Source organism: Giraffa tippelskirchi, chromosome 7 (assembly GCF_054371585.1).
Source record: "Giraffa tippelskirchi isolate mGirTip1 chromosome 7, T2T-mGirTip1v1.2.pri, whole genome shotgun sequence".
Taxonomy (NCBI): domain Eukaryota; kingdom Metazoa; phylum Chordata; class Mammalia; order Artiodactyla; family Giraffidae; genus Giraffa; species Giraffa tippelskirchi.
The window spans coordinates 65,715,271-65,736,756 of record NC_137281.1 but is presented as its reverse complement, the minus strand read 5'-3'; the positions used below and the strand labels follow the sequence as shown (position 1 = coordinate 65,736,756).

The window sequence follows — 21,486 nt, the reverse complement described above, 5'->3', positions numbered from 1 at the left end:
CAGAAACCGGACACGTGCTTTGAGTCTTCACACACAAAACTAAAAGGCAGTCCACAAAACAACCCAGAGAATACAGTGGACTTTGCAAAATCAAAGACATCTACCGTGGGAAAGACCTCATTACAAAAGCAAAAGACAGGTCATACATCGCGAGACGAATGAGTGGAAACACAAAGCTTCTCAAGGACGTGTCTCCAAACAGACAAAGAACACCAACACAACAAGCCTGTGAAAACTAGGGAAAGGTCTGAAGGGACGCCAGACTGAGGAAGACACACACAGAGTATCCCGGATGATGTCCAGCACTGAGGGCCTGAAGAAACAACAGTCTAGTTGCACTCCCTCAGGCCTGTGTGACCCTGGATGAGGCCTCTGTTTCCCGGTGGCTCTGAGAGATGGACAGGGAGGAAGGGGAAGAGAAATCACTTGCACTTCTAATACTCACCGCAAAGTCTTCCAATGAGAAGGGAATTATCACCCCCACTGACAATGCCATTCACTGAAGTGATACCCACGAGTCCATCTAACCCAGAAGGGAAGGAAGGACCTGTTCTCACAAAACGGCGAGAGATGGAAGAAAGAAGATCAAGCCCACACCAATCACTGGAAAGAGAAGCTGTGCTCAGGGCTTGAAAGAATTCCTATTGGGAAAATGATGTCACAGCCCCACAAGGCAATCCACAGCTTCGATGCTATTCCTCCCAAAATGCCAATGCATGTTCGCACCGAACAAAGAATTGCAAAAGGGGTTACGGAAACAGAAAAGAGCCTAAATTGTCAATACAATCCGACGAAAAAGCCCCGATACGGACGTCCAAGGTTGTGTGAAAGGAAATTAGACGACCAAACTAGGATCCTCAGGAGAGTATCGGAGAAGGCGATGGCGACCCACTCCAGTACTCTTGCCTGGAAAATGCCCTGGACGGAGGAGCCTGGTAGGCTGCAGGCCATGGGGTCGCGCAGAGTCAGACACGACTGAAGTGACTTAGCCGCAGCGGCAGCAGCAGGACAGTATGCTATTGGGAATACAACAACACACACAGATCCAGATCGATGGAATAAAGTTGAGGGTCCAGAAACAAACCCCGGCATCCAAGGTCAACTCATCTCTGACACAGAAGGGGAGAATATCCAAATGGGAACAAGAAAGCCTCTTCAATCAATGTCCATGGGAAAACCAGACAGCTACATCTGAAGAACGCTATTGGTTTTGATCTCACACCACCTCAATATCGGGGAAAAACCTCACCCTAAAGACTGATGTCATGAGATAGCTAGAAAGAAGCGTAGGTCAAAGGCTCCTGATCATCAGAGTCTCCTTGCCATTTGCTGGGCGGAGGTAGAAATGGGTCTCTTGAAGTAAGGGAAAGAGGGAAACCAAGTACACCAATGGGTTTCCATCCAATGGAACCTCTTCACAACAGAGAAGCTAAGCATTCACAAATGCAAAAGATAGGAAACGGAACATGAGAGACTCCTTGCAAGTGGTGTATCTGAGAAGGGGTTCATATGGAAAGAGACGAAGAATGCACAGCACTCAGATTCCAAGAAACACCACCACCACCCTTGACCCTTCCCCCATGACCAACTCCGACCTAAAGCCTTTCTCTCCCTCTAACCTATCCCTAAAACATAACCCTCATCTAATCATATACATGTGCATTCCTAGCATCCATCCATCCACACACGAGAGAGAAAGAGGAAGACACAGACTGAATCGAGAAAGGAAAAGAGAGGGACACAGCCAGAGAGAGACACGGAACCAAAGAGAGGAAAGGAGTCGATGGTCCAGACTTTTCATCAATCTGTCTCGAAGGTAGAAGCAATGACAGCGCCCATCCACCCCAGAAGGGGGAAACGGACGGAAGGTTTGGAGAGGAAAAGACAAGAACGCAGGGAGCCATTAGAAGCTCAGCCACCCGCAGAAGCCGAGCTGGGACACTTGAACAGAATCTCAATGGAAACAGAGGACCAGAAAGTTGGCTACTCTTTTCTATCAGAGAGGGAGACCTTCGAGTCTTCCTTTCGGTCCTCCAACTTGCATGCGGGGTCTCAAAACAGTCAGGAGGGGGAGTGCCTTTTCCTGGGTACCACGGCGCATCCAGGCCTCGTTCTGCCCCATTCTGTGCTGTGTCAGCCCTGGATGGAGTCTTTCTTTCTGAAGTCTCAGCGCACAAGCTCCACGTGATATCAGCCCCAGGTGGAAAGGCATGGAGCTGCTCGTAGGCCGACAGACCTAGGAAACAGATGGGAGAATGACCCCCACTCTGCAGATGGAGAGACCGGGGAAACCCTGAGGGGCATATGCTTGTCCAGGGCCACACCACTTACGAGAAGAAGGAGCCTGGTCTGAGAGCAGCGGGGTCCTCGGAGCTCAGGCCCTGGCTGCACCCAGGCCTCCCCAGGGCTGTGGGCTGGGCTGTGTGGCTGTCACTGTGCCTGCACATGGCCTAAGGGGGGTGGTCGAGCAGTCAGAAACCCAGAGATTCCCTTGCGAAGTTTTGGGGAAGGGACCTCAGCACGAACCCCAGGAAATGATGTCACCTGCCGGCAACAGAACCCAACAGAACCCGCAACCCGGGTATCCAGGCCTCCAGAGCGGAGAGGAGCCCCCAGCCAGATCACTTGCTGCCAGGATGTTCTGCTGTTTGCCCCTGCCCAGAGGCCGGGGCCTCAGGAGAGCTCACAGGCAGTGTGCGTGGGCACCCTGTTGACGTTGGCTCAGGGCACCCCCGAGAGGCCTCTGGCCCTTTGCCCGGAGAAACAGAAAGGTAACACGGGGAGCCCCAGGCGGGGCCGGGCCACCTCTCCCATGCCACCCGGAAACACCGGGTCCTTTGCCTGTGTGTGTGGATGCGGGTTTCTCGGGGCGTGTCTCCCTCAAGGAAGCCCAGGCGGATGTGGGGTCAGAAGCCTGCGGACAAGTTGTGTCCACACCCCAGGGGAGAGCAGGCTGGGTGGGATGGGGAGAGTGCGGGCAGCGCCGGCCGCCCAGGCTGACCTCACACCCTCAGGTGGGTCTCTTTCCTCCCGGGTGGGGATCTGAGCAGACACACGTCTCTGACCCTTCTGGGAAGAGAAGTTCGAGCAGGCAGAAGCAGCGGCTCCACTGGCCATGCCCAGCTCGGAAAACTCCCAGCACGGCTGGCTGACGGTCACTGTCGTTGCAGAGCTTCCCACGTGATGAGGCCGAGGACGGGGACACCCCGTCCACCTCCCGGAGGGAGGGGTCGGAGCACCACCCCCCCGCCCGTGAGGCCCAGTGCAGGCTCCAGGTGAGCGTGCCCACGGAGGCATCAGCCCCACCGGGGGCGAAGCGGAGGCGGGGAAGGCCTGCTGCCGAGACACCGCCCAGGATACACCCGGCGGCCCAGTCTGAGGCTGCCACGGAGCTCAGCACACCCGGCTCCGACCCAGAGTCCCGAGAACCCCGGCCTCTGAGGCAGCAGGAGGACCTGGAGCCCAGCACGCCAGAGCACAGAGGTGAGGACGCTGGGGCTGGTGCACGGGAGTGTGTGGGGAGGGGGTGCTGAGCTACACACGGACGAGTCCCCGAAAGATGCTGCTGGGCCTGCAGCAAGCGCTGGCCTCACACCCCCACCCCCATCTTGCACACTTCAGTCCCAAAAGACATCCGACCCTGGGTATTCTTTGGGAATCTCTTGGAAGCTTTCTGTCCCGGGATACGCACATGCCAAGGCTGGCCTGTGGGCAAACTTTGCTTCTCCCCCAGCTCTAGCACTGGCCTCCAACTGGAACCAGGCTCTACTTCCCAGACCTGTCCCTACAGAGGTGGTGGCTCCAGGTGCAGGACCCAGGGATCCACCGAGGCCAGATGGAGAACCGAGACTTGCCCTCGCAGAGACACCAGGCCAGCTGGGTACTGGCCAGCACACCGGGCAGATCGGATCTCCGTGCCTGCAGGGCCCCCAGCCCCAGGCACTGATGTCCCACCCCCTCAGCCAGAACCTCCACCTCCACGTGCACCTGTACCTGCTCGGGCTTTGGCAGGAGAACCCGAGGCAGAGGAGGAGTCACCGCCTCGGCAGGGAGAGCCTGCCCTGGCTCCCGCGCAACACCCAGACGCCGACGATGACTCACTCGCCCCTGCAGGAAGAACGAGCCCCCGCTCTGGGCAGAGACCCAGAGCCCTTGCCGGAAACACCACGTCCAGGGGAGCGGTCGGCTCTGCAGCCTCCATCCCTGTCTGCTCACCGTGGACGCCGGCAACTCGGTCTGCCCCCAGGGGACATGGAGTTCCTTTCCCCTGAACTGCTTTGCATTTGGTTTGTTTCCACCTTTCTGGTGATGTTTTATTTTGTGTATGGTTTCCTGTATTTCTCTTGGTTAAGTTGGGATTAGTAAACTTTTTCATCATTGTTGCAATTTGGGAACACTGTTGTGTAACTCTGGTGATACTGTGTTACCATCCCACTTTGTAGTTTCAGACCCGTTCGATCTTTATGCCCCACCCCCCAACAAAGCCTGGATTCAAGGCAAGCACGCCCTGTTCATCCCTCCCCCCGATCCTGAACACAATTTCATCTTTTCTTTCTGCATTCCTTCCTATATTCTTGGTGTCCCCAATCAATGACTCTCAGTGAAATGACTGAAGGAGTTTTTTTCGGACTCTCCACCTACTGTAAGACTCCATTGGAGAGTTCTCATTTGTATGTCATTTGAACTAGCCTTTGATAGCTGAAAGGACGGTGTACGTCCTTTCAAGATATCATGTGCCAAACGAAGCCCTTTTGGCAAATGCCATCATTATCTCCAGGCAGGCATTGCTGTTTGAAGGGTGACATCTCAGCCAGAAGGCAGAGGCTGAGCTCCTCTTGTTGCACCAGCTCCCAAAAGAAGCCAAGAAAGGGAGCTGGAACAACAAACCACCCCAACGCCCAGGAAAGCGTTCTTCACGACAGAAGGCTAGAAAATGACCCAACAACCTTGTGGCCCAGAACCCCTCTAAAAAATCACTGTTCCATAAAAAAGAGAAACACATGGGAAGTTCCAAGGAGAGGCAATGCCCATGGCCAGTGTACTTTAGAGACGGCCTGACCGCTCCGGGGAAGACACGCACCGACGGAACCCCTTGGGAAACAGCAGTGATAGTCCTCACCGTCGTAAGGGTTTCCTCTGGGGACAACCTGCCCTGGGCACCACATGAGGGAGCAGACCGGCTTCTCTTCCTCTGCCCCCACACCATTCACTCATGAAGGCAGCTCAGGTGTTCTCATGCCCTGCCTGCCTGCCTGCCTGCCTGGCTCATCCGTGAGCTGTGCCCACCTCCAGGGCAGGACTCCACCTTCTCCTCTCTGTGTACCGTGAATCTGCACACAGTGGGCTTTCAGAACCTTAGGAGACTTGAGCCATTCCCACTGGAGCCAGAACCCTCCCCAGGAAGGAAAACAGCTGTGGAGTCATTTTGGCCCCAGCACTGGTTCCCAAACCCTGGCGGCTCCTACAGCCTCTACGGTGTGAAGAGGGAGGTCCCTTTTGACAGAGCTTTCCGGCTGTCAGATCTAAGCTGTTGTTTCCCTGTCAGCTGTGTCTCTTCCGTTGCAGCCAGGTGGGCCACGCTGCTCCAAAGGAGCTCACAAGCTGAGTTGCAAGGGAGGTATTGAGAGGACAGGGATGGCTACAACGTGCTGCAAACTGAGTGAGGGTCCCCACAATCCTCAGCAAAGGTCTGTGGTGTGCAAGTGGGGAGTAGAGGGCCCCCAAGTTCCAAAGGAAGGGAGGTACTCGGGAGCTAAAGCCCTTGGCTGCTGTGGTAGCAGCTGCACATGGCAGCTCGTCCACAGTGCACTTCGAATGAGGTCATATGAGCGGGACTCTGGAAATGGCTCCGAAATCCAGAGAAAGGGGTCAGGGTATGTGGGAATCCGGCGGGGGTGGGGGGTGGATGAAGGAAGGTGTCCTTCCTCTCTCCAGTGCAATTTGGTTTGGTGAGTCTCAAAGCTACCAGATGGCACTTCCCAAGTCAGGCCCCCGCAGGAATCAGGGTGGGCTGCGTGCCTCGGCCCCTGCCACAGGGACAAGCCACACCACTGGCCTCCCTGAGCTCAAATGGCCGGATCTGGGGGTTCTGTCTGGGTGCACACCTCCTTGCTGTGGCCAAGTTCCCCCCTTCTCTGAGCACCAGCTTCATCCTCTCGAAGGAGGACATCGATTGCTACCTTGGCACGTTACTCTCTTCATCCTGTGAAGACTCATTAGGCTTATCCTACAATTACTAGCTGGCCCGAAGAGATATCTCCTGAATCCAGATTAAGCTGGAGTCTCCCAGGCTCATCTGGCATGTCTTCCCTGAAGTCTGCCAAAACCCACACCCTTGCATTTCCAGGGACTCCCCTTAGCCAGCTGGGCAGAAAACCCAGCATGCTTCAAACAAGCTGACAGACAAGTGGGAGAGGACTCACGGGCAGACGGCCTCCCTCAGGTCTCGGGTGGAGCTCTGGGACCACAGCAGCAACGGGCCATCCCAGCCCCTGGGCTCAGCAGCGCCCTCATTCTCAGGCCGGCGGCTCTGCCCTGAGGGGAGCAGGAAGGTCACCAACTGCCGCAGGCGGACCTCAAGCCCCTCCCACTGCTGGAGCCTGACCTCCCCCGGCCCCACCCCTTCCCCTACCCCAGCAGGACGAGAGCTCGTCTTCCCCTGGCTTCCAACGTGAGGCCCGGCCCTGGGCCCCGATTGGGCACTGCCCCAGTCCGGAGCCAATCACAGTGGCCAGGGAGGTGGAACGCACCGATTGGCCAGGGCCAGGTCATGTGACCATGCTCCCCAGGAAACTCAGATATTACCAAGATTCCCTAACAAACCAATGAACAAAATTATCCAGTAAACGCAAACCGTACTTTTTAATGAGGCCAATGTCACAGAAAAAAAAAAAAATGCTTCACAATGAACTGCTCAAGGAAGCTACTAAATAAAGTTTCAGAAAAGTTAAGTCGTTTTTTTTTTTTTTTTAATAGGGTGACGGAGAGCTATACCTTTCCCATCTATGTGAATTTAGGTTTAAACTAGATTTCCCTTGGCTATTATATAAGACAAAAAACCCCACATCACCCCCTTTCACTCCCCCCACCCCCAAAAAGTGTTTTAGTCTATTGAGTTTTTGTGTCCTCAGTTGTGTCTGATTCACGGCAACTCACGAACTCTACACAGCCAGGCTCTTCCGTCCATGGAATTCAGGGCAATTTTTTTCTGTCACAATAAATGCCCACCCTGGGTGATCCAAAGGCAAGGGCTCAGAGGCTCCTGAGAGACTAACTCCTTTCAGCTGAGCACAGAGCTGGCTCCTCACTGGGATGCCTGTGGCCTGGGGCTCCCAGAGGGAACAGCAGCACTCGCCCCACCGTGTGGTCACTGCTGCAAGTGCAGGCTGCTCCTCACTCCCCCTTGACAGTGTCCCTGAGGGCAGAACAGTGTGAATCTACTCAAGGTGGAAATGCAAACTCCGATGCAACCAAACTTCCCACAAGGTCTCCAAAACCACTCAGGAACAGGGAATTGGAAACTGCAGGGCATGACATGAATGGAGATGGAGACTTGACACCTTACACCGAGTTCACTTCCAGTTATCCCTAGACAAAGTTTCCATGAAAACTTGTCACAAATCTAGAAGAACAATGAGCAGAAACCGGACACGTGCTTTGAGTCTTCACACACAAAACTAAAAGGCAGTCCACAAAACAACCCAGAGAATACAGTGGACTTTGCAAAATCAAAGACATCTACCGTGGGAAAGACCTCATTACAAAAGCAAAAGACAGGTCATACATCGCGAGACGAATGAGTGGAAACACAAAGCTTCTCAAGGACGTGTCTCCAAACAGACAAAGAACACCAACACAACAAGCCTGTGAAAACTAGGGAAAGGTCTGAAGGGACGCCAGACTGAGGAAGACACACACAGAGTATCCCGGATGATGTCCAGCACTGAGGGCCTGAAGAAACAACAGTCTAGTTGCACTCCCTCAGGCCTGTGTGACCCTGGATGAGGCCTCTGTTTCCCGGTGGCTCTGAGAGATGGACAGGGAGGAAGGGGAAGAGAAATCACTTGCACTTCTAATACTCACCGCAAAGTCTTCCAATGAGAAGGGAATTATCACCCCCACTGACAATGCCATTCACTGAAGTGATACCCACGAGTCCATCTAACCCAGAAGGGAAGGAAGGACCTGTTCTCACAAAACGGCGAGAGATGGAAGAAAGAAGATCAAGCCCACACCAATCACTGGAAAGAGAAGCTGTGCTCAGGGCTTGAAAGAATTCCTATTGGGAAAATGATGTCACAGCCCCACAAGGCAATCCACAGCTTCGATGCTATTCCTCCCAAAATGCCAATGCATGTTCGCACCGAACAAAGAATTGCAAAAGGGGTTACGGAAACAGAAAAGAGCCTAAATTGTCAATACAATCCGACGAAAAAGCCCCGATACGGACGTCCAAGGTTGTGTGAAAGGAAATTAGACGACCAAACTAGGATCCTCAGGAGAGTATCGGAGAAGGCGATGGCGACCCACTCCAGTACTCTTGCCTGGAAAATGCCCTGGACGGAGGAGCCTGGTAGGCTACAGGCAATGGGGTCGCGCAGAGTCAGACACGACTGAAGTGACTTAGCCGCAGCGGCAGCAGCAGGACAGTATGCTATTGGGAATACAACAACACACACAGATCCAGATCGATGGAATAAAGTTGAGGGTCCAGAAACAAACCCCGGCATCCAAGGTCAACTCATCTCTGACACAGAAGGGGAGAATATCCAAATGGGAACAAGAAAGCCTCTTCAATCAATGTCCATGGGAAAACCAGACAGCTACATCTGAAGAACGCTATTGGTTTTGATCTCACACCACCTCAATATCGGGGAAAAACCTCACCCTAAAGACTGATGTCATGAGATAGCTAGAAAGAAGCGTAGGTCAAAGGCTCCTGATCATCAGAGTCTCCTTGCCATTTGCTGGGCGGAGGTAGAAATGGGTCTCTTGAAGTAAGGGAAAGAGGGAAACCAAGTACACCAATGGGTTTCCATCCAATGGAACCTCTTCACAACAGAGAAGCTAAGCATTCACAAATGCAAAAGATAGGAAACGGAACATGAGAGACTCCTTGCAAGTGGTGTATCTGAGAAGGGGTTCATATGGAAAGAGACGAAGAATGCACAGCACTCAGATTCCAAGAAACACCACCACCACCCTTGACCCTTCCCCCATGACCAACTCCGACCTAAAGCCTTTCTCTCCCTCTAACCTATCCCTAAAACATAACCCTCATCTAATCATATACATGTGCATTCCTAGCATCCATCCATCCACACACGAGAGAGAAAGAGGAAGACACAGACTGAATCGAGAAAGGAAAAGAGAGGGACACAGCCAGAGAGAGACACGGAACCAAAGAGAGGAAAGGAGTCGATGGTCCAGACTTTTCATCAATCTGTCTCGAAGGTAGAAGCAATGACAGCGCCCATCCACCCCAGAAGGGGGAAACGGACGGAAGGTTTGGAGAGGAAAAGACAAGAACGCAGGGAGCCATTAGAAGCTCAGCCACCCGCAGAAGCCGAGCTGGGACACTTGAACAGAATCTCAATGGAAACAGAGGACCAGAAAGTTGGCTACTCTTTTCTATCAGAGAGGGAGACCTTCGAGTCTTCCTTTCGGTCCTCCAACTTGCATGCGGGGTCTCCAAACAGTCAGGAGGGGGAGTGCCTTTTCCTGGGTACCACGGCGCATCCAGGCCTCGTTCTGCCCCATTCTGTGCTGTGTCAGCCCTGGATGGAGTCTTTCTTTCTGAAGTCTCAGCGCACAAGCTCCACGTGATATCAGCCCCAGGTGGAAAGGCATGGAGCTGCTCGTAGGCCGACAGACCTAGGAAACAGATGGGAGAATGACCCCCACTCTGCAGATGGAGAGACCGGGGAAACCCTGAGGGGCATATGCTTGTCCAGGGCCACACCACTTACGAGAAGAAGGAGCCTGGTCTGAGAGCAGCGGGGTCCTCGGAGCTCAGGCCCTGGCTGCACCCAGGCCTCCCCAGGGCTGTGGGCTGGGCTGTGTGGCTGTCACTGTGCCTGCACATGGCCTAAGGGGGGTGGTCGAGCAGTCAGAAACCCAGAGATTCCCTTGCGAAGTTTTGGGGAAGGGACCTCAGCACGAACCCCAGGAAATGATGTCACCTGCCGGCAACAGAACCCAACAGAACCCGCAACCCGGGTATCCAGGCCTCCAGAGCGGAGAGGAGCCCCCAGCCAGATCACTTGCTGCCAGGATGTTCTGCTGTTTGCCCCTGCCCAGAGGCCGGGGCCTCAGGAGAGCTCACAGGCAGTGTGCGTGGGCACCCTGTTGACGTTGGCTCAGGGCACCCCCGAGAGGCCTCTGGCCCTTTGCCCGGAGAAACAGAAAGGTAACACGGGGAGCCCCAGGCGGGGCCGGGCCACCTCTCCCATGCCACCCGGAAACACCGGGTCCTTTGCCTGTGTGTGTGGATGCGGGTTTCTCGGGGCGTGTCTCCCTCAAGGAAGCCCAGGCGGATGTGGGGTCAGAAGCCTGCGGACAAGTTGTGTCCACACCCCAGGGGAGAGCAGGCTGGGTGGGATGGGGAGAGTGCGGGCAGCGCCGGCCGCCCAGGCTGACCTCACACCCTCAGGTGGGTCTCTTTCCTCCCGGGTGGGGATCTGAGCAGACACACGTCTCTGACCCTTCTGGGAAGAGAAGTTCGAGCAGGCAGAAGCAGCGGCTCCACTGGCCATGCCCAGCTCGGAAAACTCCCAGCACGGCTGGCTGACGGTCACTGTCGTTGCAGAGCTTCCCACGTGATGAGGCCGAGGACGGGGACACCCCGTCCACCTCCCGGAGGGAGGGGTCGGAGCACCACCCCCCCGCCCGTGAGGCCCAGTGCAGGCTCCAGGTGAGCGTGCCCACGGAGGCATCAGCCCCACCGGGGGCGAAGCGGAGGCGGGGAAGGCCTGCTGCCGAGACACCGCCCAGGATACACCCGGCGGCCCAGTCTGAGGCTGCCACGGAGCTCAGCACACCCGGCTCCGACCCAGAGTCCCGAGAACCCCGGCCTCTGAGGCAGCAGGAGGACCTGGAGCCCAGCACGCCAGAGCACAGAGGTGAGGACGCTGGGGCTGGTGCACGGGAGTGTGTGGGGAGGGGGTGCTGAGCTACACACGGACGAGTCCCCGAAAGATGCTGCTGGGCCTGCAGCAAGCGCTGGCCTCACACCCCCACCCCCATCTTGCACACTTCAGTCCCAAAAGACATCCGACCCTGGGTATTCTTTGGGAATCTCTTGGAAGCTTTCTGTCCCGGGATACGCACATGCCAAGGCTGGCCTGTGGGCAAACTTTGCTTCTCCCCCAGCTCTAGCACTGGCCTCCAACTGGAACCAGGCTCTACTTCCCAGACCTGTCCCTACAGAGGTGGTGGCTCCAGGTGCAGGACCCAGGGATCCACCGAGGCCAGATGGAGAACCGAGACTTGCCCTCGCAGAGACACCAGGCCAGCTGGGTACTGGCCAGCACACCGGGCAGATCGGATCTCCGTGCCTGCAGGGCCCCCAGCCCCAGGCACTGATGTCCCACCCCCTCAGCCAGAACCTCCACCTCCACGTGCACCTGTACCTGCTCGGGCTTTGGCAGGAGAACCCGAGGCAGAGGAGGAGTCACCGCCTCGGCAGGGAGAGCCTGCCCTGGCTCCCGCGCAACACCCAGACGCCCACGATGACTCACTCGCCTCTGCAGGAAGAACGAGCCCCCGCTCTGGGCAGAGACCCAGAGCCCTTGCCGGAAACACCACGTCCAGGGGAGCGGTCGGCTCTGCAGCCTCCATCCCTGTCTGCTCACCGTGGACGCCGGCAACTCGGTCTGCCCCCAGGGGACATGGAGTTCCTTTCCCCTGAACTGCTTTGCATTTGGTTTGTTTCCACCTTTCTGGTGATGTTTTATTTTGTGTATGGTTTCCTGTATTTCTCTTGGTTAAGTTGGGATTAGTAAACTTTTTCATCATTGTTGCAATTTGGGAACACTGTTGTGTAACTCTGGTGATACTGTGTTACCATCCCACTTTGTAGTTTCAGACCCGTTCGATCTTTATGCCCCACCCCCCAACAAAGCCTGGATTCAAGGCAAGCACGCCCTGTTCATCCCTCCCCCCGATCCTGAACACAATTTCATCTTTTCTTTCTGCATTCCTTCCTATATTCTTGGTGTCCCCAATCAATGACTCTCAGTGAAATGACTGAAGGAGTTTTTTTCGGACTCTCCACCTACTGTAAGACTCCATTGGAGAGTTCTCATTTGTATGTCATTTGAACTAGCCTTTGATAGCTGAAAGGACGGTGTACGTCCTTTCAAGATATCATGTGCCAAACGAAGCCCTTTTGGCAAATGCCATCATTATCTCCAGGCAGGCATTGCTGTTTGAAGGGTGACATCTCAGCCAGAAGGCAGAGGCTGAGCTCCTCTTGTTGCACCAGCTCCCAAAAGAAGCCAAGAAAGGGAGCTGGAACAACAAACCACCCCAACGCCCAGGAAAGCGTTCTTCACGACAGAAGGCTAGAAAATGACCCAACAACCTTGTGGCCCAGAACCCCTCTAAAAAATCACTGTTCCATAAAAAAGAGAAACACATGGGAAGTTCCAAGGAGAGGCAATGCCCATGGCCAGTGTACTTTAGAGACGGCCTGACCGCTCCGGGGAAGACACGCACCGACGGAACCCCTTGGGAAACAGCAGTGATAGTCCTCACCGTCGTAAGGGTTTCCTCTGGGGACAACCTGCCCTGGGCACCACATGAGGGAGCAGACCGGCTTCTCTTCCTCTGCCCCCACACCATTCACTCATGAAGGCAGCTCAGGTGTTCTCATGCCCTGCCTGCCTGCCTGCCTGCCTGGCTCATCCGTGAGCTGTGCCCACCTCCAGGGCAGGACTCCACCTTCTCCTCTCTGTGTACCGTGAATCTGCACACAGTGGGCTTTCAGAACCTTAGGAGACTTGAGCCATTCCCACTGGAGCCAGAACCCTCCCCAGGAAGGAAAACAGCTGTGGAGTCATTTTGGCCCCAGCACTGGTTCCCAAACCCTGGCGGCTCCTACAGCCTCTACGGTGTGAAGAGGGAGGTCCCTTTTGACAGAGCTTTCCGGCTGTCAGATCTAAGCTGTTGTTTCCCTGTCAGCTGTGTCTCTTCCGTTGCAGCCAGGTGGGCCACGCTGCTCCAAAGGAGCTCACAAGCTGAGTTGCAAGGGAGGTATTGAGAGGACAGGGATGGCTACAACGTGCTGCAAACTGAGTGAGGGTCCCCACAATCCTCAGCAAAGGTCTGTGGTGTGCAAGTGGGGAGTAGAGGGCCCCCAAGTTCCAAAGGAAGGGAGGTACTCGGGAGCTAAAGCCCTTGGCTGCTGTGGTAGCAGCTGCAGATGGCAGCTCGTCCACAGTGCACTTCGAATGAGGTCATATGAGCGGGACTCTGGAAATGGCTCCGAAATCCAGAGAAAGGGGTCAGGGTATGTGGGAATCCGGCGGGGGTGGGGGGTGGATGAAGGAAGGTGTCCTTCCTCTCTCCAGTGCAATTTGGTTTGGTGAGTCTCAAAGCTACCAGATGGCACTTCCCAAGTCAGGCCCCCGCAGGAATCAGGGTGGGCTGCGTGCCTCGGCCCCTGCCACAGGGACAAGCCACACCAGTGGCCTCCCTGAGCTCAAATGGCCGGATCTGGGGGTTCTGTCTGGGTGCACACCTCCTTGCTGTGGCCAAGTTCCCCCCTTCTCTGAGCACCAGCTTCATCCTCTCGAAGGAGGACATCGATTGCTACCTTGGCACGTTACTCTCTTCATCCTGTGAAGACTCATTAGGCTTATCCTACAATTACTAGCTGGCCCGAAGAGATATCTCCTGAATCCAGATTAAGCTGGAGTCTCCCAGGCTCATCTGGCATGTCTTCCCTGAAGTCTGCCAAAACCCACACCCTTGCATTTCCAGGGACTCCCCTTAGCCAGCTGGGCAGAAAACCCAGCATGCTTCAAACAAGCTGACAGACAAGCGGGAGAGGACTCACGGGCAGACGGCCTCCCTCAGGTCTCGGGTGGAGCTCTGGGACCACAGCAGCAACGGGCCATCCCAGCCCCTGGGCTCAGCAGCGCCCTCATTCTCAGGCCGGCGGCTCTGCCCTGAGGGGAGCAGGAAGGTCACCAACTGCCGCAGGCGGACCTCAAGCCCCTCCCACTGCTGGAGCCTGACCTCCCCCGGCCCCACCCCTTCCCCTACCCCAGCAGGACGAGAGCTCGTCTTCCCCTGGCTTCCAACGTGAGGCCCGGCCCTGGGCCCCGATTGGGCACTGCCCCAGTCCGGAGCCAATCACAGTGGCCAGGGAGGTGGAACGCACCGATTGGCCAGGGCCAGGTCATGTGACCATGCTCCCCAGGAAACTCAGATATTACCAAGATTCCCTAACAAACCAATGAACAAAATTATCCAGTAAACGCAAACCGTACTTTTTAATGAGGCCAATGTCACAGAAAAAAAAAAAAAAGCTTCACAATGAACTGCTCAAGGAAGCTACTAAATAAACTTTCAGAAAAGTTAAGTCGTTTTTTTTTTTTTTTTTTTAATAGGGTGACGGAGAGCTATACCTTTCCCATCTATGTGAATTTAGGTTTAAACTAGATTTCCCTTGGCTATTATATAAGACAAAAAACCCCACATCACCCCCTTTCACTCCCCCCACCCCCAAAAAGTGTTTTAGTCTATTGAGTTTTTGTGTCCTCAGTTGTGTCTGATTCACGGCAACTCACGAACTCTACACAGCCAGGCTCTTCCGTCCATGGAATTCAGGGCAATTTTTTTCTGTCACAGTAAATGCCCACCCTGGGTGATCCAAAGGCAAGGGCTCAGAGGCTCCTGAGAGAATAACTCCTTTCAGCTGAGCACAGAGCTGGCTCCTCACTGGGATGCCTGTGGCCTGGGGCTCCCAGAGGGGACAGCAGCACTCGCCCCACCGTGTGGTCACTGCTGCAAGTGCAGGCTGCTCCTCACTCCCCCTTGACAGTGTCCCTGAGGGCAGAACAGTGTGAATCTACTCAAGGTGGAAATGCAAACTCCGATGCAACCAAACTTCCCACAAGGTCTCCAAAACCACTCAGGAACAGGGAATTGGAAACTGCAGGGCATGACATGAATGGAGATGGAGACTTGACACCTTACACCGAGTTCACTTCCAGTTATCCCTAGACAAAGTTTCCATGAAAACTTGTCACAAATCTAGAAGAACAATGAGCAGAAACCGGACACGTGCTTTGAGTCTTCACACACAAAACTAAAAGGCAGTCCACAAAACAACCCAGAGAATACAGTGGACTTTGCAAAATCAAAGATATCTACCGTGGGAAAGACCTCATTACAAAAGCAAAAGACAGGTCATACATCGCGAGACGAATGAGTGGAAACACAAAGCTTCTCAAGGACGTGTCTCCAAACAGACAAAGAACACCAACACAACAAGCCTGTGAAAACTAGGGAAAGGTCTGAAGGGACGCCAGACTGAGGAAGACACACACAGAGTATCCCGGATGATGTCCAGCACTGAGGGCCTGAAGAAACAACAGTCTAGTTGCACTCCCTCAGGCCTGTGTGACCCTGGATGAGGCCTCTGTTTCCCGGTGGCTCTGAGAGATGGACAGGGAGGAAGGGGAAGAGAAATCACTTGCACTTCTAATACTCACCGCAAAGTCTTCCAATGAGAAGGGAATTATCACCCCCACTGACAATGCCATTCACTGAAGTGATACCCACGAGTCCATCTAACCCAGAAGGGAAGGAAGGACCTGTTCTCACAAAACGGCGAGAGATGGAAGAAAGAAGATCAAGCCCACACCAATCACTGGAAAGAGAAGCTGTGCTCAGGGCTTGAAAGAATTCCTATTGGGAAAATGATGTCACAGCCCCACAAGGCAATCCACAGCTTCGATGCTATTCCTCCCAAAATGCCAATGCATGTTCGCACCGAACAAAGAATTGCAAAAGGGGTTACGGAAACAGAAAAGAGCCTAAATTGTCAATACAATCCGACGAAAAAGCCCCGATACGGACGTCCAAGGTTGTGTGAAAGGAAATTAGACGACCAAACTAGGATCCTCAGGAGAGTATCGGAGAAGGCGATGGCGACCCACTCCAGTACTCTTGCCTGGAAAATGCCCTGGACGGAGGAGCCTGGTAGGCTGCAGGCCATGGGGTCGCGCAGAGTCAGACACGACTGAAGTGACTTAGCCGCAGCGGCAGCAGCAGGACAGTATGCTATTGGGAATACAACAACACACACAGATCCAGATCGATGGAATAAAGTTGAGGGTCCAGAAACAAACCCCGGCATCCAAGGTCAACTCATCTCTGACACAGAAGGGGAGAATATCCAAATGGGAACAAGAAAGCCTCTTCAATCAATGTCCATGGGAAAACCAGACAGCTACATCTGAAGAACGCTATTGGTTTTGATCTCACACCACCTCAATATCGGGGAAAAACCTCACCCTAAAGACTGATGTCATGAGATAGCTAGAAAGAAGCGTAGGTCAAAGGCTCCTTAACATCAGAGTCTCCTTGCCATTTGCTGGGCGGAGGTAGAAATGGGTCTCTTGAAGTAAGGGAAAGAGGGAAACCAAGTACACCAATGGGTTTCCATCCAATGGAACCTCTTCACAACAGAGAAGCTAAGCATTCACAAATGCAAAAGATAGGAAACGGAACATGAGAGACTCCTTGCAAGTGGTGTATCTGAGAAGGGGTTCATATGGAAAGAGACGAAGAATGCACAGCACTCAGATTCCAAGAAACACCACCACCACCCTTGACCCTTCCCCCATGACCAACTCCGACCTAAAGCCTTTCTCTCCCTCTAACCTATCCCTAAAACATAACCCTCATCTAATCATATACATGTGCATTCCTAGCATCCATCCATCCACACACGAGAGAGAAAGAGGAAGACACAGACTGAATCGAGAAAGGAAAAGAGAGGGACACAGCCAGAGAGAGACACGGAACTAAAGAGAGGAAAGGAGTCGATGGTCCAGACTTTTCATCAATCTGTCTCGAAGGTAGAAGCAATGACAGCGCCCATCCACCCCAGAAGGGGGAAACGGACGGAAGGTTTGGAGAGGAAAAGACAAGAACGCAGGGAGCCATTAGAAGCTCAGCCACCCGCAGAAGCCGAGCTGGGACACTTGAACAGAATCTCAATGGAAACAGAGGACCAGAAAGTTGGCTACTCTTTTCTATCAGAGAGGGAGACCTTCGAGTCTTCCTTTCGGTCCTCCAACTTGCATGCAGGGTCTCCAAACAGTCAGGAGGGGGAGTGCCTTTTCCTGGGTACCACGGCGCATCCAGGCCTCGTTCTGCCCCATTCTGTGCTGTGTCAGCCCTGGATGGAGTCTTTCTTTCTGAAGTCTCAGCGCACAAGCTCCACGTGATATCAGCCCCAGGTGGAAAGGCATGGAGCTGCTCGTAGGCCGACAGACCTAGGAAACAGATGGGAGAATGACCCCCACTCTGCAGATGGAGAGACCGGGGAAACCCTGAGGGGCATATGCTTGTCCAGGGCCACACCACTTATGAGAAGAAGGAGCCTGGTCTGAGAGCAGTGGGGTCCTCGGAGCTCAGGCCCTGGCTGCACCCAGGCCTCCCCAGGGCTGTGGGCTGGGCTGTGTGGCTGTCACTGTGCCTGCACATGGCCTAAGGGGGGTGGTCGAGCAGTCAGAAACCCAGAGATTCCCTTGCGAAGTTTTGGGGAAGGGACCTCAGCACGAACCCCAGGAAATGATGTCACCTGCCGGCAACAGAACCCAACAGAACCCGCAACCCGGGTATCCAGGCCTCCAGAGCGGAGAGGAGCCCCCAGCCAGATCACTTGCTGCCAGGATGTTCTGCTGTTTGCCCCTGCCCAGAGGCCGGGGCCTCAGGAGAGCTCACAGGCAGTGTGCGTGGGCACCCTGTCGACGTTGGCTCAGGGCACCCCCGAGAGGCCTCTGGCCCTTTGCCCGGAGAAACAGAAAGGTAACACGGGGAGCCCCAGGCGGGGCCGGGCCACCTCTCCCGTGCCACCCGGAAACACCGGGTCCTTTGCCTGTGTGTGTGGATGCGGGTTTCTCGGGGTGTGTCTCCCTCAAGGAAGCCCAGGCGGATGTGGGGTCAGAAGCCTGCGGACAAGTTGTGTCCACACCCCAGGGGAGAGCAGGCTGGGTGGGATGGGGAGAGTGCGGGCAGCGCCGGCCGCCCAGGCTGACCTCACACCCTCAGGTGGGTCTCTTTCCTCCCGGGTGGGGATCTGAGCAGACACACGTCTCTGACCCTTCTGGGAAGAGAAGTTCGAGCAGGCAGAAGCAGCGGCTCCACTGGCCAGGCCCAGCTCGGAAAACTCCCAGCACGGCTGGCTGACGGTCACTGTCGTTGCAGAGCTTCCCACGTGATGAGGCCGAGGACGGGGACACCCCGTCCACCTCCCAGAGGGAGGGGTCGGAGCACCACCCCCCCGCCCGTGAGGCCCAGTGCAGGCTCCAGGTGAGCGTGCCCACGGAGGCATCAGCCCCACCGGGGGCGAAGCGGAGGCGGGGAAGGCCTGCTGCCGAGACACCGCCCAGGATACACCCGGCGGCCCAGTCTGAGGCTGCCACGGAGCTCAGCACACCCGGCTCCGACCCAGAGTCCCGAGAACCCCGGCCTCTGAGGCAGCAGGAGGACCTGGAGCCCAGCACGCCAGAGCACAGAGGTGAGGACGCTGGGGCTGGTGCACGGGAGTGTGTGGGGAGGGGGTGCTGAGCTACACACGGACGAGTCCCCGAAAGATGCTGCTGGGCCTGCAGCAAGCGCTGGCCTCACACCCCCACCCCCATCTTGCACACTTCAGTCCCAAAAGACATCCGACCCTGGGTATTCTTTGGGAATCTCTTGGAAGCTTTCTGTCCCGGGATACGCACATGCCAAGGCTGGCCTGTGGGCAAACTTTGCTTCTCCCCCAGCTCTAGCACTGGCCTCCAACTGGAACCAGGCTCTACTTCCCAGACCTGTCCCTACAGAGGTGGTGGCTCCAGGTGCAGGACCCAGGGATCCACCGAGGCCAGATGGAGAACCGAGACTTGCCCTCGCAGAGACACCAGGCCAGCTGGGTACTGGCCAGCACACCGGGCAGATCGGATCTCCGTGCCTGCAGGGCCCCCAGCCCCAGGCACTGATGTCCCACCCCCTCAGCCAGAACCTCCACCTCCACGTGCACCTGTACCTGCTCGGGCTTTGGCAGGAGAACCCGAGGCAGAGGAGGAGTCACCGCCTCGGCAGGGAGAGCCTGCCCTGGCTCCCGCGCAACACCCAGACGCCGACGATGACTCACTCGCCCCTGCAGGAAGAACGAGCCCCCGCTCTGGGCAGAGACCCAGAGCCCTTGCCGGAAACACCACGTCCAGGGGAGCGGTCGGCTCTGCAGCCTCCATCCCTGTCTGCTCACCGTGGACGCCGGCAACTCGGTCTGCCCCCAGGGGACATGGAGTTCCTTTCCCCTGAACTGCTTTGCATTTGGTTTGTTTCCACCTTTCTGGTGATGTTTTATTTTGTGTATGGTTTCCTGTATTTCTCTTGGTTAAGTTGGGATTAGTAAACTTTTTCATCATTGTTGCAATTTGGGAACACTGTTGTGTAACTCTGGTGATACTGTGTTACCATCCCACTTTGTAGTTTCAGACCCGTTCGATCTTTATGCCCCACCCCCCAACAAAGCCTGGATTCAAGGCAAGCACGCCCTGTTCATCCCTCCCCCCGATCCTGAACACAATTTCATCTTTTCTTTCTGCATTCCTTCCTATATTCTTGGTGTCCCCAATCAATGACTCTCAGTGAAATGACTGAAGGAGTTTTTTTCGGACTCTCCACCTACTGTAAGACTCCATTGGAGAGTTCTCATTTGTATGTCATTTGAACTAGCCTTTGATAGCTGAAAGGACGGTGTACGTCCTTTCAAGATATCATGTGCCAAACGAAGCCCTTTTGGCAAATGCCATCATTATCTCCAGGCAGGCATTGCTGTTTGAAGGGTGACATCTCAGCCAGAAGGCAGAGGCTGAGCTCCTCTTGTTGCACCAGCTCCCAAAAGAAGCCAAGAAAGGGAGCTGGAACAACAAACCACCCCAACGCCCAGGAAAGCGTTCTTCACGACAGAAGGCTAGAAAATGACCCAACAACCTTGTGGCCCAGAACCCCTCTAAAAAATCACTGTTCCATAAAAAAGAGAAACACATGGGAAGTTCCAAGGAGAGGCAATGCCCATGGCCAGTGTACTTTAGAGACGGCCTGACCGCTCCGGGGAAGACACGCACCGACGGAACCCCTTGGGAAACAGCAGTGATAGTCCTCACCGTCGTAAGGGTTTCCTCTGGGGACAACCTGCCCTGGGCACCACATGAGGGAGCAGACCGGCTTCTCTTCCTCTGCCCCCACACCATTCACTCATGAAGGCAGCTCAGGTGTTCTCATGCCCTGCCTGCCTGCCTGCCTGCCTGGCTCATCCGTGAGCTGTGCCCACCTCCAGGGCAGGACTCCACCTTCTCCTCTCTGTGTACCGTGAATCTGCACACAGTGGGCTTTCAGAACCTTAGGAGACTTGAGCCATTCCCACTGGAGCCAGAACCCTCCCCAGGAAGGAAAACAGCTGTGGAGTCATTTTGGCCCCAGCACTGGTTCCCAAACCCTGGCGGCTCCTACAGCCTCTACGGTGTGAAGAGGGAGGTCCCTTTTGACAGAGCTTTCCGGCTGTCAGATCTAAGCTGTTGTTTCCCTGTCAGCTGTGTCTCTTCCGTTGCAGCCAGGTGGGCCACGCTGCTCCAAAGGAGCTCACAAGCTGAGTTGCAAGGGAGGTATTGAGAGGACAGGGATGGCTACAACGTGCTGCAAACTGAGTGAGGGTCCCCACAATCCTCAGCAAAGGTCTGTGGTGTGCAAGTGGGGAGTAGAGGGCCCCCAAGTTCCAAAGGAAGGGAGGTACTCGGGAGCTAAAGCCCTTGGCTGCTGTGGTAGCAGCTGCACATGGCAGCTCGTCCACAGTGCACTTCGAATGAGGTCATATGAGCGGGACTCTGGAAATGGCTCCGAAATCCAGAGAAAGGGGTCAGGGTATGTGGGAATCCGGCGGGGGTGGGGGGTGGATGAAGGAAGGTGTCCTTCCTCTCTCCAGTGCAATTTGGTTTGGTGAGTCTCAAAGCTACCAGATGGCACTTCCCAAGTCAGGCCCCCGCAGGAATCAGGGTGGGCTGCGTGCCTCGGCCCCTGCCACAGGGACAAGCCACACCAGTGGCCTCCCTGAGCTCAAATGGCCGGATCTGGGGGTTCTGTCTGGGTGCACACCTCCTTGCTGTGGCCAAGTTCCCCCCTTCTCTGAGCACCAGCTTCATCCTCTCGAAGGAGGACATCGATTGCTACCTTGGCACGTTACTCTCTTCATCCTGTGAA

At 55.2% G+C, this 21,486-nt stretch overlaps 2 long non-coding RNA genes across 3 annotated transcripts in view; both read right to left on the bottom strand.

Annotated features, from left to right (window-relative positions):
• The window catches only part of LOC145514126 (uncharacterized), a 196,427-nt gene that overhangs the window by 90,577 nt on the left and 84,364 nt on the right, over positions 1 to 21,486 (bottom strand). The gene's annotated exons all lie outside the window — the stretch shown is intronic.
• The window catches only part of LOC145514125 (uncharacterized), a 63,096-nt gene that overhangs the window by 18,365 nt on the left and 23,245 nt on the right, over positions 1 to 21,486 (bottom strand). For both annotated transcript variants that reach the window (XR_014059847.1, XR_014059846.1), the window contains 2 exons: positions 14,060 to 14,171; positions 6,423 to 6,534 (listed from right to left, as the gene is read on the bottom strand). This is a non-coding gene — a long non-coding RNA (uncharacterized LOC145514125). The remainder of the gene's footprint in view (positions 1 to 6,422; positions 6,535 to 14,059; positions 14,172 to 21,486) is intronic.